Below are 19,646 nucleotides of genomic sequence, written 5' to 3' on the forward strand. Positions count from 1 at the left end.
AGAATTGCATCTGTCAAAGCCAAGATTTTAAGAAACATTATCAGGAAACTTGATAGAATAATTCTTGGTCTCACAGAACATCCAAGAAGGTTGCCAGAAGGTGCCTGATAAACTACATTGAGAGTAAAGCCAGTGACTGAGCACATAGCAGAGCTGACATTAAGAAGAACATAATCTTAACTACCTTAAACATGATAGCACTAACAGCAGAAGACAGACAACCTGGAGATCCCCATGGCAGTAGATAGGATGTACATATGAAATGGTAATATTTCTAATCATTCGAGAATGAATGATAACTTAGTAAAACGCCAGGGTCAGTAGTCAGCCATCTCTAAAGACTAACAAGGTTGGTTCATAACCCCATTAATTAGGACAGAGTGAGTGCAGAGAGAGAGAGAACTTATAAAGGCAAGAGGCTAAACAATAAATGTTCAAGAGTGCATCTTTAATAATTGTACTACACTGGCACAGCATGCAGAGTTCTTTCTGGGTATGTAAAAATAATGAGTGCTGCAGAACACATTTTATTTTTTATCATATGAAATAAAAAAAAAATCTGCTTAAAAACAAATATATGACCTGTATATGAAAGATCCTGGCAAAACTATTTACTTGTAGTATTGCTGAATCCATGACTTGAAAAACATCCTGCTAAAAACCACCTTAAAAGTTTTAGAGTAGGGCACATGGTAGTGCACACCTTTAATGCTAGCACTTGGGAGGCAGAAGCAGGTGGGTCTTTGTGAGTTTGAGACCAGTCTGGTCTGCAAAGTGAGTCTGGGACAGCCAGGGCTATTAAAAAGAGAAACCCTGTCTTAAAAAAAAAGTTCTAGATAAAAAGAAAACTCTAAAGGCATTTAAGTTGGCCTCAAGTTAAGAAGTGTTCAGAGATCAAAAGTGGAATGAAATCAGCTCTATGTGTGATGATGGAGAGGAGGAAATTTCCATGTGGGGATGTGGGGATATCTGGTCAACCCGGAGTGTTTGCTGGCGGTGTTGGCAGTCAACACTTTGGTGAAGCTGTGCTAGGAGAAAGTGTTTCTTTCTTATTAGTTAGAGTTTCTATTGCCGTGATACAACACCATGACCATAAACAACTTAGATTCAGCTTGCACCTCTCAGGTCACTCTCCATTACTGAGGAAAGTCAGGGCAGGAACTCAAGCAAGAGCCTGGAGGTCCCTCTGGATGACTCTAGCTTGTGCCAGGTTAACATAAAACTAGTGAGCACAAAGAGGCAGGCTAAAGCAAGGGTCTGCCCTTTATTTGAGGGAGAGAGTTAATGTGAAATAAGCTTGATATGGAAAGGGAGAGCAAGGAAGTTGGCAGTGGGGGCTTTGGCACTAAGTGAAATGCGCAACACCTTCTCTGAGGATCTGTAGCCCTCATAGGGTTCTGCAGCCAGAATCCCCACTGTCTAGGGTAGTTAGTCCAAGAAATCTCAAGTTGGCAGGGGCCCCAGGCAACTGGCTGCAGCGAGTGCTGCTCCTTGCTAAGGACATGCAAATTCAATTCAGCCTAAAGACTTCTCAACAAACATGCTCCAAGGAGAAGGAGCTTACTGTCAAGAGAAAGGGAGCATATCACATGGCCTGCAGATAGAAGCTGGCCGAAGTGTAAGATCCAGAACTATCAAACACACAATATAGAATAACATTTAATATGTGTAAATAAAAACAAGAAGAGCTTAGAAATGCAAGACGGGAAAAAGAGATGATTGGAAACAACTAAACAGATTAGGAAAAGAAACAATAGGGTTCTATAAATGAACCCTAAAATAATTAATATAAAAGACCCAGTGGGTGGGGTAATGGAAGATTAGACACAGCTGGAAGGAAATTAGTATCCTGGAAGATAGATGGGAAGAAATTGTCCTGAGTACCACATAGAGTGTCAAATAGAAAATTTAAAGGCAGTTAAGAGACATAGAACACAGACAAAAATATTAAATATATCTGATAGGTGTTCAACAATGGGTATATAATAGGAAAGCAATATGTGATAAGAATTATGGAGACACCCCAAAGCTTACAATTGAAAAGAGTCAACCTTAAAGTGGCATAAGTATAAACAGTCATGCTGAGATATGTCACGGTGCAATTGCAGAACTCCAAAGATCAATCCATTTAAAAGCAGCCAGAGTTAAAAAGATTACCTTTAAAGAATAGATTTTAGACTGACAAGTGGCACCTCAACAATAATGTAGCTTTTGGAACTATCAGAACATTGTGCTGAAAGAGAATTTGCAAAGACAAAAATCCCTCAATAGCAAGAATGAAATAAGCAAAAAGATCTCAAGAGGACCAAAAAAAAAAAAAAAAAAAAAAAAAAAAAGCTTGAAAGTTTACCTCTTACAGCTCCTAAGGAAAATTCTGACAGTGGATGAAAATTGATTTTAGAAATGTTTGAGGTAAAAGAGAAACAATAACAAAAATATTGGTAAAGGTGGGATATGTCTAAGGAAATGTGTGAAAAAATAATGATAAACCCTAATATAAGGAGTTAAAATATTTACGCAATAACATCAGACAGTTTGTGTGTAAGTTTGGAAGGTGTAATTGCTTTCTGAGGGTTTATTCAAAACACGATTTAGAAGACTTTTAAATCCTATCAAGATTGCTATGGTAACCATTGAAAGATTAGAGCACAACTTCCAAACTTAAAAGAAAGTAAGAGTAAGAAAAGTCGAAGAGAAGACTAAAACTCATTAAAGAGTCCATGGATAGAGAAAGCCACAGGGGCTTCAGTCCCTTAGTGAAGTGAAGTCTTTCAAGATAACTTACACACATTCTGATGTACAATTTAAAATTTAAATAATCTCCAGTTTACCTATTATGCCTAACAAAATATAAATGTTATACAAATTACTACAAATTGCTTATATCATTTGAAATATAAATATAATACAATATAAATGTTATACAAATAACTGGAATTTCCCAATTGTTTAGGGAATGACAAGCAATTCTTCTATACATATTCAGTACATTTCTTATTTTGAAAGGTTTTTAAATTAAATTAATTTTTCAAATAAATTTTGTTTGTTGTATGTGTGTGTATGTGTGTGTGGAGGTCAAAGACCTACATTGCTATCTTTCTCACTTACTGTACACTTTATTTTTTGAGGCAGAGTCTTTCATTGAACCTGAAGCTAGTCAATTCATCTAAACTGACTAGTTAGCAAGCCACAGAGATACTCCTGTCTGCCCCTCCCTAGCTCTGGGATGACAGATGTGCTGGGTGTTTTCACATGGATACGGAGAGTCAAACTCACATCTCTGTGATTTCTTAGCCAATACTTTACCAACTAAGCCATCTCCTTAGCACCTAAAATATTTTTGATCCAAGAATACTTGAACTTATTCTTAAGGAACCTAATTGCATATAGGTTCATATGTATATGTGTGCATAGGTCTATATATAATCACACAAATGCATACCTACATCTATATACATGTAATATTCAGAAACATAGGAATAACAAATATAAATTTCAAAATGTCAGGGAGCTGTACACAAGCTGTGGCCCCTCTGTCTGGTCGGTCACATTTAGCTTTTTGTAGTAGAGATGATCTCAGACTGGACTTGACTGCTGAAAGTGGGGCTCAAAGAGGAAAATTGAGGACCAGGTCTCAGTAGCATATTTAGTAGATGAAGAGATGAGTGTAGACCCTAGGACCCTTCCCTGTCTCTCTGGTAGCTCTGCTCATGGGAATCCTGTATGATCCCATAGCGGAACAGGGGATACTATGCAGATGAGAAAGGAAATTTCCATTGGCTAGAGAGATAATGGCTCAGATCGCATCTGACTTAGGAAATTAAAAGAAGATAATTATTTGTCTAGAAAAAGAATGTATAAGCCAGGCACAGTGGTGCACACCTGTAATCCCAGCACTCAGGAGGCAGAGGAAAGTGAATCACTTTTAGGTTGAAGCCAGCCTGGTCTGCATAATGAGACAGTCAAGGCTATACAGAAAAACCCTGTCTCAAAAATAAATAAATAAACACATAAAAATAAAAACCCACTTACTTTAAAGTATCTTACTTTCAAAATGCTGATAGTGATGATCTTTGCCTTAATTTCAGGTGATTTTTCACTTTCTTTTCATGACTTTATTATATATCCAGACTTATCCAGTTGCCAGTCAGCTGGATGTGGCCATTTTGTTCCACCCCAAAACAAGAGACATGATTTGGCGAGACAAGCGTTTCTAGCACTAACAGTTGTAGGGCCTTGAAGGCCCAAAGCTCGAGGTCTGGCCTGACAGACCCAGAGACTTACAGCACAAACCCTGAGAGCTAGACACTTGCTGCTCCAGGCAGAAGCATAGTCTTATGACTCTAGATACTGTGTGGATAAGCTTATTGCTCTTGAGTTGAACCACAGTGGCCCTGGTATCCCCCACGACCACCACCACCACCAACAGCAGCAGCAGCAGGAGGAGGAAGAGCAGGAGCAGCAGCAGGAGCAGCAGGAGCAGCAGCAGCAGCAGGAGCTATAGAATTGGCTGCTGCTGCTAGTTCTGCAGCTCCCAAATGGACCTTGGCTCCTACAGCAACTACAGCAACTGTATTATTACAGCGACAGCTATCAGACAGCTTTGGCCATGTTATAGCTCTCTGGAATTCTTCTGGATACCCAGGCTCACAGTATTTCATTTCTGGCTCTTCACAGCCTTCCCGAGACTTCCATCTTCTCTTTGACTCTGTCCTCTCTGCTTCCTGTCATTCCTACACTCATTACTTTCTGGAACTCTTCAGTTCTCTCTCATCACCACTCCTGCACTTGCCCCCACCTCTGCCTCTGCTGCTACTGCTGTCACCTTTGCTTTCTGTGGTCCTCTTGCTGCTGCAGCTGTTGTTCAGCTGTTAATTTTGTCAGCACCTCTTTAGGTTACATGTTCAGCTTGCAATGATAAACATTAGAAGAAGGCAAGAAAAGGAAAACCTGAAAGAAGCTTAACTTAAAAAGTAAGGCAAACAGCCTTCTATATATAGCCAGAAAAGGGATATGCTAAGATTGTTTGCACCATTCACAATAATCCTTCATGTCAATGAAGGACCATATCTCCACCAATCACAGCCCTTTCTTCTGGGCCATCAGGGGATGGTCCCCTTTCTGGTTTTGGCGAAAATGGGTGTGTAGCTGGTTGAAATAGTTGTGGCTGGGATGGCACCTTTTTAAGCTCTACTTGTGCTTTGGAAGCAAGCAGCTGTGGTTGTAGTGTAGTTTCCTCAGCTGCTAGCTAGCAAGAGGGCAGGCCAGCCAGTTGCTTAGCTTGTAGTTCAAGCATCTAGGAAGGGTTTATTAATAGCTATTAATTAAGAATTCAAGGCTTAAGAAAGAACAAACCATTGGCTAGATCTGGGAAGGGGTTTAAAGTTTACCTCCTGTATTGTCCTTGGCTGGTGCCTTAGTTTGAGCGGGACCCCTGGGCCCAAATCTGCCTATCATATTGTTCTACTTGTAGATTTCTAGGACCCTCTGGATCCTTTTATTTGCTGTTCTCCCATGCGTCTCTCATTTAGAGTCCCAATAGGATGCCTTCCCCTCTGTCCCAGTTTCCTGGTAAGTGAAGGCTTTCGTGGGACATGCCCCTTGGGCTAGTATGCAGATATAAGTGAGTATATACCATTTGATTCTTTCTGCTTCTGGGTTAACTCACTCATTATGATCAGCCACTTTGGAAATCTATCTGGTGCTATCTCAGAAAAATGGGAATAGGGCTTCCTCAAGACCCAGCTATTCCACTCCTTGGAATATACCCAGAAGATGCTCCAGCACACAACAAGAAAATTTGCTCAACCGAACAAACTCTTAAGAAGGTGTTTATAATAGGCCTGTTATTAATACTAACATATTTAACTCCTGCCTCATTGCCCCTGCAGTGAAAGTTGGGTCCCTCTGGTATGTGTCATTCTGACTGTAGAATAATGAAGATTTTGTTTTTGTTTTTGTTTTTGTTTTTTTGCTTGTGATTTGAAAGGCAAGTGTTTTATATTGTCTAAGAGTTGCCCTAAAGTACTTTGAACTTTTTTCCTCTGATTTCTCTCATTTTTACGTATTATTGTTTGCCTTCGTGCATATCTGTGTACCACGTGAGCTCCTGGTGTCCAGGACTGGAGCTACAGATGTCGGTGAGCAACTGTTGGGTTATGGAAATGGAACTTAGATCCCTTGCAAGAGCAGCATGTACTGTTGTTGTTGTTGTTGTTGTTATATTTTCTCACTGAATTTTCTGTGGGCGTCTGTACTTTGTAAAGCCCCATCAATGTATTGTTGTCACTATCATTTCACCTTTGATTTGCCAACCAGTCTCTCCTCAAGTGATAGGTTTTCAAGTCAGAAATCTGTGATCCTTGCTGCCATAGCACATGATGTCACCTTACACCTTACACCTTACACGGGACTTCTACAGTGTTTTACATGTGTAAATGGTGTACTACAAAGTAAAAAACAAACAAACACCAGATCAGGGAAATGGCTGTGGTGGAGAGCGCTGGTGTGTGCATAGCATCTTCTCTTCTGAGTTCTCAGCATTCCTTGCAGGAAGACAACAACGTTCTCTTCTTCCAGACAATGCATAAGTAATATTTGCTTCTACCACACTAGGCTGTTAGCCCACTCTTCCACCATCCCTTTTTCCTTCAGGCTGGTTGCCTCCCACTCTCCTGTGACACCTCCTCATTTCTCCACCATCCCTTGACGGTATACACAAAATCACATGCTGAGACAGTAAAGCTGTGTCGGCCTGGGGCTCTGCGTGACCTTGTGGAGAACTGTTCCTCCCAGCTGGTCTGCACTTGAAAGCTCTCTAGATCACCTGGTGAACAGGCTGCCTTGAGTCTTGAGACTTCAGGTATATTGGTTTCCATTCTCTTGCCTCGTTTAGGCAAGGCACAGTCTCAAGAGTTGTTCACACACGACCCAGGAATGAAATTCATTTCTCTAATGCTTTTTGGTACAGTCCCCTTCAGACAAATCATCCAACACTGTGTGGTGTTTCACCCATGAATATCAGATTTACCTCATTAGTTAATTTGATCTCCCGGGTGCGAAACTGTTCATCTTTTCACTCAGTGTGAAACAGAGGCACACTCTGTGGGGTACAATCTCTGATGCCAAAAAGTGAAACAGAGCAGTGTTTTCCACTAGGCCCATTTGGTTTGTTACCATTACAGACTGGAATGCGATCTGGAGACTGAAACCACAGTTTTGAAAGTGCAAAAATAGCAGCTAGAAGTCGTATATTTAGTGGAAACCAAAGGTTTAAAATGACAGCTACAACAAAACGGAAATGAAATAACATGTGCTATTCTGGAATAGGCTGTGGAAATGCGAGGAGAGCTGTTTCCTTCTTGAAAAAGCCCTGTGTTGTGACTGCTCTTCTGGAGCCTAGGTCAGATGTTACCCGGGTGCAGCTGAGCAATCTCTACATATCCCTGGAACCTAACTCCAGAAGCCTTGAGAAGGCATATGAATATTTATGGAAGCCCTGGGGAACGAGCAACTCAGGGCTTTGCACAGAGAAAGGAATTTGTTTTGCTTCACCGGTCCCCATCCACCAAACATCCCTTCCCTTGGTGATCTCTCTCTCTCTCTCTCTCTCTCTCTCTCTCTCTCTCTCTCTCTCTCTCTCTCTCTCTCTCTCTCTCTCTCTTTCTCTCTCTGTGTGTCATACAATACATCCGGACTGCAGCCTCTCCTCTTCCTTGCACCCCCCTCCTCCCTGCACTCTCACCTCCTGTTTCCCCTGAATCCACTCTTTCTCCATTTCCCTTCAGAAAGGAGCAGGCCTCCCAGTAATATCAACCAAGCATAGCATAGTAAGATGCAATAAGACTAGGCATAAACCCTCATATCAAAGTCTGCATGAGGCAACCCAGGAGGAGGAAGAGAGTCCTGTGACTAGGTAAAAGAGACAGCCCCACTCCCATTGTTAGGAGTCCAGCAAAAACCCCAAGCTGAACAACCACAGCATATTTGCAGACACACCAGGAGAATACTGCCCACAGAATCAAATAAGCAGGACACATAGGGGCTCGCAGAGACTGAAGCAGAAACCACAAAGCTATTGTCTCCAGATAATTCCACTCCTCACTTTGCACATTGACCTCTTTAGAAAGATTCAGAGGAAGGAATGTGGGATCAGAAAGGAAGAGGTTGTGAGCTCCTGAGCACTGTCTGCCATACCATAGGGTTCAGCATCAATAACATTAACCAACTTCAGTTAAGAAAAAAAAATCAGAGGAGTGCACAGTAGTGCTTGGAAAAAGGAAAGAGAAGGGATGAATGATGCAATTTCATTATGATTTCAAAAAATAAAAGTATTCTTTAAAAAAATCAGAAAATTGTATGTGTAATGAGCATGTGTGAGCTTTACTTTTTCTTGTCACAATTCCCTAAACAGTTCAGTATAATGAGACTTCACACTGTATTTACACTGTATGCACACTGGAGTCAGTACTATAAATAATCTAGAGATGATTTTAATCATACAGGAGGATGTGGATGTCTATGCAAACACTACCCCACATTAAGTAAGGGAGACCGGTGCCTGTGGGCTTTACTATCTGCTGAGGAGATCCTATAGCCAACCTCTCAGGACATTCAGGGGTGATCCTATTCATCTTTTTTGTGTTTATCATAATGAAATCTAAGCTTTATGACTTTGGAGTATTGATCAAGAATCTCTTCTATTCTTCTTCCAAGTGACCCTGTAGCCTTTAATTGAATGGACTGTGAAAGTTTGAGGAGCGGTTAAAGTTTAGAAATTATGGCAAAGTTTTGATTCCTACTGATATCAATTGTGATTCTTAGTTGCCAGTCCTGGGACAGGGGTTAGGGGGAGGGAGGAGAGGGAGGAGGAGGAGGAGGGTGATGTTCAAGTGCACTAACGAACAGCTGAGACTGCACAACGAAGCCTTCATGATGCAAACATTCACTTTTATATGAGCAGACAGTTCCCATTTTATCCAGTATTCTAATGTTCAGGGAAGAGAGATCTGGTGACCCTTGCATGTCCTTCACGCATCCCTTGAATCCAGGTACCCTGCAAGTTACTTGCCTAGAGTTTTGCTTGAAACAAATCATACTGGAGTCTTCCCCAGCACTGTAATGGCTGTGGCTCTGCCTATACCTGACTTTCCTCGGCTTTCTTTTGAGGAACCTGCTCTTTACTAGGCAATGCCATCTCTCTGTACTGTTGTTCCCGAAGGCCTGTGTTGGGGTTTCCATGATGAGCAGCGAGGACAGACACCCTTGAGAGACCTGACCATAGTCAGGGAGCAAAGACTTCAGCCAACAGCTGAGGATCCAAGTCCCAGAGGGTCCTTTATGTGTCCCTGTTAGAAAATAGGGCCCTGGAGTAGAACTAAGGATGGGGGGACCCTCACGTTTCTATGCCCTTTTCCTTTGGCTTGAGCCCTCCTGTGGTTGCCCCCCAGTTTAATCCCACCTAGAGCCTCTCCCATAGCTTTCTGAGTTGCCTTGGAGCCTTAACACAGTCACATCACCCATCATCATTTGCTTTGTGACCTTTGCAGTCAGCAAATGAGCTTGTGGGTTTTTCTCTGTTTCTTTACCCCCTGATATGAAATAGAATTCGCTTCACATTAATCACCCCGGGATTTCTAGACACTTAGCTTTGAGTGCCTTTTGTAGTTCTTTGCTGTCTAACATTACATGCATTGAGAAGCATGGCCGCCCTGCCCTTTCAGAACAAAACCCAGTGTGACATCAGCTTGCTTAGATGAAAGGCCAAGCCTGTTTTGGTAACTTCTGTTTGGCTTATTTGACTTTGGTGAGATCACATTAAAGTTTCATGCTTTATGTGTATGCAAAATTGATGTAGCATAAATTAGCTGGCTGATCTGTGCGTTTTTTGCTCTATTGTTTGAAAATGACTTCTCTGGGATGCTCCCTAGTGAATACAACTTAGCCTTCATGGCTCTTAGACAAAACACCAGTGTTAGTAGTTTTCATAAACGTATACTTCTATGGAGAAGAAGGGGGTTCTCTGAAAAAGTATCAGACAAAATGGCTATTTCTACATATCCTTTATCTGTCCTACCATTTCTAGAGAATGTACATCCCACCGTGAGATGGGCGATCTAGCTGCACCTTTGTACCAGCCGTGTTAGAAATTAGAGTGACAGGCTTAATCTTACACTCTATAGTTACTTTCTAAAATAAACACATGAAAGCATACACTGACAGCGCAGCAACTAGAAAGACGATGTGCTGGCCTTCAATTCCTGGATAACTGAGTGCAGACAAATTCCCACAGTAATGAATGGACTAGAGCTCCCCTTGAATGTCTTACATGAAGAAATCTTGATGTACTTCTAATAAGAATATGGAGCCTCATAATTTAATTATGCATATTGTTATAAATGAACAAAATTGAAGAAGTTTGACACCATGAGTAATATCTAGGAATTTTCCCTTTCGGGGTTGGCTTAGCAAAGCATAGGTACTCTGGCTTAAAATACAAATTTCCACAGGTTAATGAAAAGAAATGTGTTCGTGTGTTATAGAAAGAGCAGCATCACCTTGATTTCAGACCTGTTTTGTGTTTTCGAACCAAGTCTTTCTATGTGTGCTCCTCTTCCCCAGCACTCTGCCCTGCTCTCCACATCTCCATCAGCCCACCTACACCCATCCAATACCTTCGACTTAAGTCACATCCAGGGAGCAAAAGCCCCATCAGCTCAACTGGCTGTCATGACGTTCTTCTAAAGTGAGTACTGTCAATGCTAAACGGATGGCTCCTACGCTTGTCTTGTCTGTTGGGGTTAGACACCTCTCTGGCAGGGGCTGTGCTTGTCTGTGGAGCTTTACATGGCCAGTATTTAGCACAGAATAAGTGGGCTCATGTTACGGACTGACACCTGCACAGCTTTCATGGGCTCTTTCATCAAATTGTGATTTTCTAATACACACCAGGAGTTGACTAAGGATAAGGTTTGTTGGAGCAATCAACCAAGATCATTCTCCGGTGGACATCTGGATCATCTTACATTAACCAGATTGGTCACTAATTACTTTTGACAAGGTCAAAGGCAATTTATTGAGCATTATGTCAGGCATTATACACAACACTAAGATACTGATGATTAAGAAGACATAGCTCTTGTTGCTGGGGACATGGCTCAGTGGAGGCTGCACAAACCTGGTGACCAGAGTCCAAATCTCCTGTGCCCACATACAAGGTGAGCAGTGTGACAGCCACCTGTAGCCAAGAGACAAGGCTTCTCTGGAACAAGCTGGTCAGCTACAGTAGCTTGAGTTTTTGTGCTCTGAGTTCACCAGAGACCTGACTTCAAGAAAAAAAAAATCAAGATTGATCAAAAAAAGACACCTGACATCAACTTTGGGCCTCCATATGCACATATATGTACAAAGACATGTACACACATGCACTCTCTCTCTCTCTCTCTCTCTCTCTCTCTCTCTCTTTCTCACACAGATATTAAAAAGACATAGCCTCTCTTTTCAATAAGCAAATCAGGTAAGGGATGTGTATGCTCCTAGGACCCATATACAAAAGAGAATATTGGCAATTTTTAACTCTGCAAGGATTAAACTGTAAAAAGATGGACAAATAAAAACCTTATTGTAGACTACCAAAATGACAATGGGGCAAATTTGCTCTTTATGTTGTAAAGTTATTTCTCAATATCGCTCTGGGATGGAAGAACCAGGTCAACAACACATTACCCCAACATAACTCTCATTCACTAAGGATAAAGAATGTAGATTGCCTCTTATTCAAATTACAAAATCAAGATAGTTCTCAAAATACATCATTCTAAAACAAACAGCTTACTGTGAACAAAATGTTAATACTCCAGGGTACTTGCACAGGGGAACTTGTGAAAGTTCTTAGTGCATTTTGTATTAAGAAAAAAGAAGTATGCCCAAAATTTTAGGCTTTCTTAAAAGGTCCAATTTTGGAAAAGGTAACGGCTTTGTTAGAGCTACTCCTTACATATTAAGATTCTGTTTTCCTCTATATTCAGAGAGCAAAGGGAAGGCAAGCCAAAGGCAAGCAGAAATGGTGAATACTGTTATTTTGCAGAGTCTAACAGATTGGGAAGAACTCGTGTCTTAAACATACTGTGCTTCCAGAAGCCTCTTGAGCCCTTTAAACAGGAAGAAGCTGACAACCTGTTCACCTGTACGGGAGAAACATTCCAAGTGGGATCTGCACTGGGGAAGCTAATCAACCCCCCAGGACTCTAGGTGCCTCTCAGAAGTTGGTCATTTTAGCCATGGCAGCAAATATTAATGTTTAAGTTTATTTACCTTATTCTTGTATATGTCAGTATATAACAATACCAATATAAATGAGAGTCAGAGATGGCAGTATTAAAAATGAGAAAAGCCCCCATTTTATCTTTGGTATATAGATTCAGCGTAAGTGCAAACCTGTGAGCTTCGCTGCTTTGTCCTGCCCCCACATGTTCTTCAGGAGGATGTTTATCCCTGCAGAATGACAGTGCAGTTCTCCATCACAGGGTCCACAGCTGGGAACACCCAGATGTTTTTCTGGTAACTTTTTACTAGATGTGTGACTGTGTGTTAGCTTGTTAGCTACTTGTCTTCCTAAGAGTTTCTTTACTGGCAAAATGTGGCTGCAGTACCAAATCCTTGTCATAAGGTTGTAAAAACCTAGTAATATCTGTCACATGCGTAGGATGATACCTGGCATGTATGTGGGGAGCTCATCTTAGTGCATCATTCACTGCCTTGTTGCATTCTGGGAGAGAGCTGCTTCATCGCTCCCACCCAGGAGGAACCAAGCCAGATCTTCAGCAGGTGTTCTTTCCTACTAGGCTTTGTGCCTATCTGGACCATTCCTTCCTTGATTAGGGATGATTTATTTCAGTTACAAGACCTAACGCTAGCACATGAATAAACCAAGACAGGTATCATGTGCCGCAAAGAGATAAGCAAGACGAAAATGTGATGGCATGAAGGAAGTGATAAGCCCCAAGGCTGGGGTGCCCACTTATGATTCTGTAAAACCTCAGAACACAGATTCTAAGTGTGATAAAATCCTTCAGAGCTCATATATGCCAACCTCTTACCTGAGTAATAGATTTCTTTATCAGCCCCCAATGTCACACATCTGGCCTCTGCACATTAAGGTACCTAAGTGAAGAGAGAGAGGGGTCCTGGAAAGAGCAAAGAGTCGTGGCATTGCAGAGGGGGCAAATCACCTCATAGCTCAGGTAGAGGGTAAAGGATTCCAATGAAGTAAGTCTCAGAGTTTCTCGTAAGTACTTGCTTTGTCATCTTGAAGGAAAGTCTCTCTTGGCAATTATGCATTAAAATTCTTTCCTATATACACTCTTACTTTTATTTACTGATCTCTGAGGGCACAATGGATAAGTTGATTACCTTTTCTATGTGAGTCTTGGAAGGACTTGAAGCCAGCTCACCTGTCTCACATCCATTCTTAGGAACATTGTCAAACTTGGGTGTCTCTATGTTCTTTGAGTCAACACTTGCAAGGATTACACCTTTCAGCAAAAACTCCTCTAACATTGTGTCCTTTGTTGTGTCCTCTTATTGCTCTATTGATGGCCTTGACTCTGTCCCCACACACCCCACTAAGTGCACTGTTGGCCCCCTAGTTAGTGTGGCTGTTGAAAATGGTTACATTATGTTCATATGGCTTCCAGTAAAGGCACCTTGGACCCAAGTCAACTACAACATCAAACCCAGGCACATCGAACTCTGTACGGCTGAAATCATGTCATTCTTTGTGGAAAGCCTGGTGTCTGTTCTCTGAAGCTCCATGATGTACAGTTCTGAGATTGAGTAAGTGATTGCTATTCTGCAGAACCGTGCAGCTATGGAAGGACTGAACCATCCCTCATGAATGGGCCACCAGACTGGCTATTGCTTGTCTGCTGTCCTTCCTAAAGGCTGTACCAGCTGGATTCTCTTCAAAATGAGAGGGACAGGCAGGTGTGGTGGCAGGCTGATGGCTGTGAGTTCGAGGCCAGCCTGGTCTACAAAGTGAATCCAGAACAGTCAATGCTACACAGAGAAACCCTGTCTTGAAAAACCAAAACAACAACAGCAACAACAACAACAACAACAACAACAACAACAACAAAAAAATGAGAGGGACATGCTTACTGTGGGGAAGTGAAACTTTTTACCTTAGTTGTCTAATTCTTCCTAGATCTCTGTCCATTTTCCCTCCACATAGAAAGAATACTGTGAAGTGTTTTTTTTGAGAGGACTTTGTTATCTCGGTTATGCAAACGAAATTTGAAAAACTTTTCGTCTGTATGTTGGCCACAGCCCTGCAGGGGAAGTGGCTCCTCAGGTGGACCAGGGTACAGGAACGAGGGAATTCAAACTGTAGAATACCAGTAGCAGGTGCATTTCAGGGCTCTGTTTAATGAGGGCACGGATGCCGTCTGTTACTTTTCCAAATCTTTAGCACTAGGCGTTCAGAAGTAAGTTCAAATGCAAATCTCTTCTTAGAAGGGTCATACTTCATTGTTAGCTTTCAGTTAATAAGCTTGGTGTCAAGGAAAGGGTAGCCAAAAAGTCTAGCGCCTCAGCACACTGAAAATAATCAGGGCCACACTGCTTTCCATGTGAAGTAACTTGGATACTCAGAGCTTCGTCCCCGCAAATCATCCTATGGAAATGGCCTTTGGAGGTCCTCCAGGCATGCCTGTTATTCCCATGTGTCACTAATACTGTCATTCTAAACAGTGTCCGTGGCGTGCGCCTGTCTGTAAGCATGGTCTCTTTTGACTCCTTAAGACAGAGAATGTGAAAGGTCTCTGGAGAGAAGAGCAATACTACTACAACAGCAAAAAAAAAAAAAAAAAAAAAAAATCTCCCTTCTGGGTAGATTCATGAAGTGCCTGAGAGGTGACTGTCCCTAGTGGGTACTAGAAGAAAGCTAGTCATTGCTGAAGAAGTAGAGGGTAAGTTGGTACATTTGGTGAATACAAAATATTTCCTCAACTTTCTGCACCCCACGTGTTAAGAAATGGAAGTGGACACTTACTGAGGAAGTCTTTTTAACCTCTAATAGTCTTCAGTGCTCACTTCCTAAAGCATTTAATCTAATGGAGGGAGTAACTGTTTTACAGAAAACATATGGTGTGATTTTGAGGACATTTTAACCGGCTCCCCCCCCCCCCCCCCCCCCCGCCAAAGAATAAAAAAAGGATTTGTTTTCTTCAAGTCAGCAATACTTCATCTTGGGAGAGGCTGTGGAAGGAAGAGAGGGTAGCCGACACAAGCTATAATTCAGGAAGGAGATACAAACAAGGTCAGGCAGGACAGAATGATGTGCGAGATCACGTTAGAAATATCACCAGATTCCTTTGGGAGTTATAAAAGCGCCTTAATTCTTGTCCTTGCCAAGCATCCTGTAATAGTATGACAAGATTTTATTTATTATCCCAGTCAAATTGGACTCTTATGCTCTGGCTGAGCCACAGGTGTGGAATGTCAGCCCTGACACTCAGCATCCTCAGAGTGGCTCTCGTGAGGTCACTTATGAAAAGGAAAGGACTCAAGATGAGACTCTCCAAAGAGGATGCATTGTCTCCAGGCTGGAGGGTCACCAGTCTGCTTTCATTAGGTACCCAGTTGGTATGACAGTCAAAGGGCCCTGCATTTGTGCCTGAATCAAAGGAAACAAAGAAGTATTTAAGAATGAAACTTCCCTAGCTGGGCATGGCACACGCTCAGGCAGAGGCAGGTGGATCGCTGTGAGTTCTAGGCTAGCCTGGTCAACAAGTCAAATCCAGGACAGCCAAGGCTACACTGAGAAATCCTGTGTCAAAACAAAACAAAACAACAAAAAAACTCACAAAAATAATAATAAAATAAAAATTTTTTATTAAAAAAATGATACTTCCCTACCTGGTTAGGTACTTTTAGCTATTAAGTGTCTTTGTTGCCTAATTGTGATAAGAAAAGGCTTGAAAAACATCTTTAGGCTGGAAAGGAGGCAGAGTATATGGAAATACGTATTTCTATATACTTGTATATGTACATAGCATTCATATTTACTTCATAGATGCTGACTGGATTAAGACATGTAATATATTCAATACTTATGGTCAATCTTCCGGGTTTTTTAATTATGAAAAGATACATTTATTCCATCATTCCACTGTGTCAGTGAGAAAGCATATCAACAGCTTGAGAAGAAATTAACTAGAGTACATATATTTGTGAATGTAAACCTGCTCTCAAGAAATAATGTATCAGAATACTTATTTCAATCTGTTTAAGCTAATTATTTTTGTATAGCTTCCCAGCACATAGGGCTTATATTTGGATAATACTCAGGTCTATGGGATTGTATTATGATCAGATAGATTCTCACTGGAGAATCACTATTAACATTCATTTTAGTAACTCACACCTAGAAAAGGAGGAGAAAAGGGAAGTTTTCAGAAATAGGTCTAAATATAACATGGAATTTAAAAAAAATGCCAAGAGAAAAGTGCAAACTCCAACGTGTAAGTACTGTCAAAAAAAAAAAAAAAAAAAAAAAAAAAAAATCTAAGTAACATAATACTTACTAAAATGCTTGCAAAGACTTTTGGAAAAGATGTGGAATAACTTGCCCAGGGAGCTAATCCGATTTACTATCCAATCCTCATTCAGAAAGGCCTTTCAAATGAGAAAGTTGTATTAATGTGGAACTGTGGGAATATGAAGAATGTTGGTAATGTTAATTGAAAGGGACAATGTCTGGGCCTTTCCAGAACACTCCTTAAGTGTTCCATTTATCTTGTGTGGGTGTGGCGGTTTGAATAAGAATGGCCCCCATAGGTTCATAAATGTGAATGCTTGTTCACAAGGGAGTGTCACTATCTGAAAGGATTAGGACATGTGGCCTTGTTGGAGGAACTGTGTCACTTGGGGTGGGTGGAGCTTGAAGTTTCAAAAGACCAAGCTAGGCAAGTGACACACACTCTCTCTCTGTCTCTGTCTCTCTCTCTTCTTCTCCCTCTATCTTCCTGCTGTTTTTGCATCCAGATGTAGAGCTCTCAGCTACCATATCTGCCTGCATATTGCTTTGCTGATAATGGATTAAACCTCTGAAGCCACAAGCAAGTCCCAACTAAATGCTTTCTTTTGTAAGTGTTCCCACGGTCATGGTGCCTCTTCACAGTAATAGAACAATAAGATGGTGGGGGAGTGAGCATGTGCCATGGCACACATGTGGAAGTCAGAGGGTAACTTGTTGATTTACCGGTATGGTCTAATAATGTTTGTTATTAGGCCTATAATTATTATTACAACAGTATCTTCTAACCCACTAGCAATCAATCAAGACATTAGACACTTGTTATATTTTAAAATTGACTTAGTTAACCTGGGTCAGGGCAGACATTCATCCTCTAAACTACTCCCCAATCCCATGCCATCTGTTTTTAATAATTTGTATCAAGCTACCTTCTATCCATAATCCCAAATACTTGCTAATGTTCTCCATCTGGGCCAAGTCTCCATCCACGGCAGCCATGTGCTTCTACGTCACCTAACCCATGATGGTGAGCCTCCTTCTTCTCCTCTTCCTGCTTCTCCTCAGTTCTCTTTCTTTCCAAGATTCTCTCTGTCTCCCCAAGTCTGGGAATCTTAGCCCACGCATATCTCTCATTGACCTGCCCAGGTGCGATGGCCTTTTATTAATTAACATCAAAATACATCAGACCAACCCCCAACAGTAACTTCTTCCACAATTGTGGATTCTGGGCCTAGACCCTTAGGTTGGCAGGCTTGGTGGCAATCACCTTTACCTGCTCAGCCATCTTCTCAATCTTCAAAACACCTTTGTTCATTGCTCAGGGTTTCTACCATCTTTATGTTTCTTGAAAGAAACAAAGATTTAAGTTATTGTTTCTTAAAGATGCCCAGAGGAAGGCTACTAAAGTAAAACATGTCACTAAAATATAATTAGCTGAGTAGAAGAAAAAGAGGCACCTACAGTGAAACTCTAAGTACAGACACTGTGGCTTTCACCCTGCCTCAGTTCCCTGACCGCCCACTGTTAACAGTCTCCTCATATCCACTGTAAAGGTCCAAGGTATGCTTAGGCATAACAAGCTTTTGTCGGGGTAAGGCTCAATTGTTTTCAATTTGTGGTGAAAGCTGGATTTACTCCTGCAGGGCCCTCCAAGCTCTGTGCTTCTTTGGCAACACCACCTGTGTTGCTGAACAGTGACTCTTAGAACAAAATGCTTGAACAATTTAGCCCTAGGATATATTTTAAGAACACTCCTGCCTGGCAAGAACATGCAATAGTTACCGTTTAACAATTCGCCAGACAAAAATGAATACTGGGTCACTGCCAGTTACAATTCCTAGACCTTAAAACTTTCAAGAATTAACATAAAAAGAAAAGTGAATACCACTTCATTTGAATCTGACGAGTTAGCTTGCCACATATTAGGACCCATGACATTCTAGAAGTCACATAATGTACAGAAAGCCTGCTACAGCACCAACTATCACATATACCTTTAGGACACATGTGTTTATGCATATAGGGGACCTTGAGATGATGGATGTAGCAGCTGTGTACACTAGCTAAAATAATTTAGTTGATTAGTAAACTCAGACCTACATTGGGTATTTAAAAATAAAAATAAGTCACTCGGGGGGAAAAATCATTTTAAAAGTCACTTTGAAATCTGCTTTTGAGTAGGTAGTAGTTTGTAACTAAAAGGATTTTTGGAGCAACTTGATATGAAAATTTGATTTTTTTCTAGATTTCTTAGAATTCTTAAATATAAATTACTGAAATGTTTCATTTTTTTAAACAAAAGCACCAGATGTTTTTCTTAAATTGACATAACAATCACCCATGCTTATCATGTGCTATGTTAGCAGACAGATACAATTGGATAGTGTTGGAAATATGATATTAATCTCTCTGGAAACATTTGTCCTAAGTGTTGAAAACACTCAAAATTCTTTCTTCTTGTTTCTCAAGAGCACATAGTAGTACATCATCAGTACCAGTAACTGCATGCTTGTGGGAATGATGCTGGGGCTATTTCTTCCTGTCTATCTATAACTTAGTGCCTACGGATCAACCTGCAGCCATCCTTTCCTGTAATCTTTCTAACCTCTGACAACCACCAGTCTTCTCAGCTTCTCTGAAATCATCATTCTAGGGTTCCATGTGAGACTGTGTGGCCCTTTTTTTCTTTGCACGGCCTATTTCACTTGAATGCAGTGACCTTCAGCTTTGTACAAGTCACAAACGACAAGACTTAATCCTTTTTAAAGGCTGACTAGTATCTGTTGTAGCTGGAGATACTTTGTTCAAACACTGAAGGTTGTTTTTAAAAAAAGGTATAAATAACGGGATTATTGTACCTATTTTTGAATGCTTCAGATTTGTTAGCAGGAGGTGACTACTTTTGTGCAAATGAATAATTGCGTAGTTATCTGTGTTCTAGTATAATTGGTTACGCTGCTTTAAAAAAGTACAGGTGTGCTGGTTTGAATGAAAATGGCACTCATAGGCTCAAAGGGAGTAGCACTGTTAGGAGGCGTGGCCTTGTTAGAGAATGTGTGTCACTGGGGAGGGATGAGGTGGCCCAGTGTCACGCTCTTGCTCTCTCTGCTGC

This window comes from Acomys russatus, chromosome 18 (genome assembly GCF_903995435.1).
Source record: "Acomys russatus chromosome 18, mAcoRus1.1, whole genome shotgun sequence".
Taxonomy (NCBI): domain Eukaryota; kingdom Metazoa; phylum Chordata; class Mammalia; order Rodentia; family Muridae; genus Acomys; species Acomys russatus.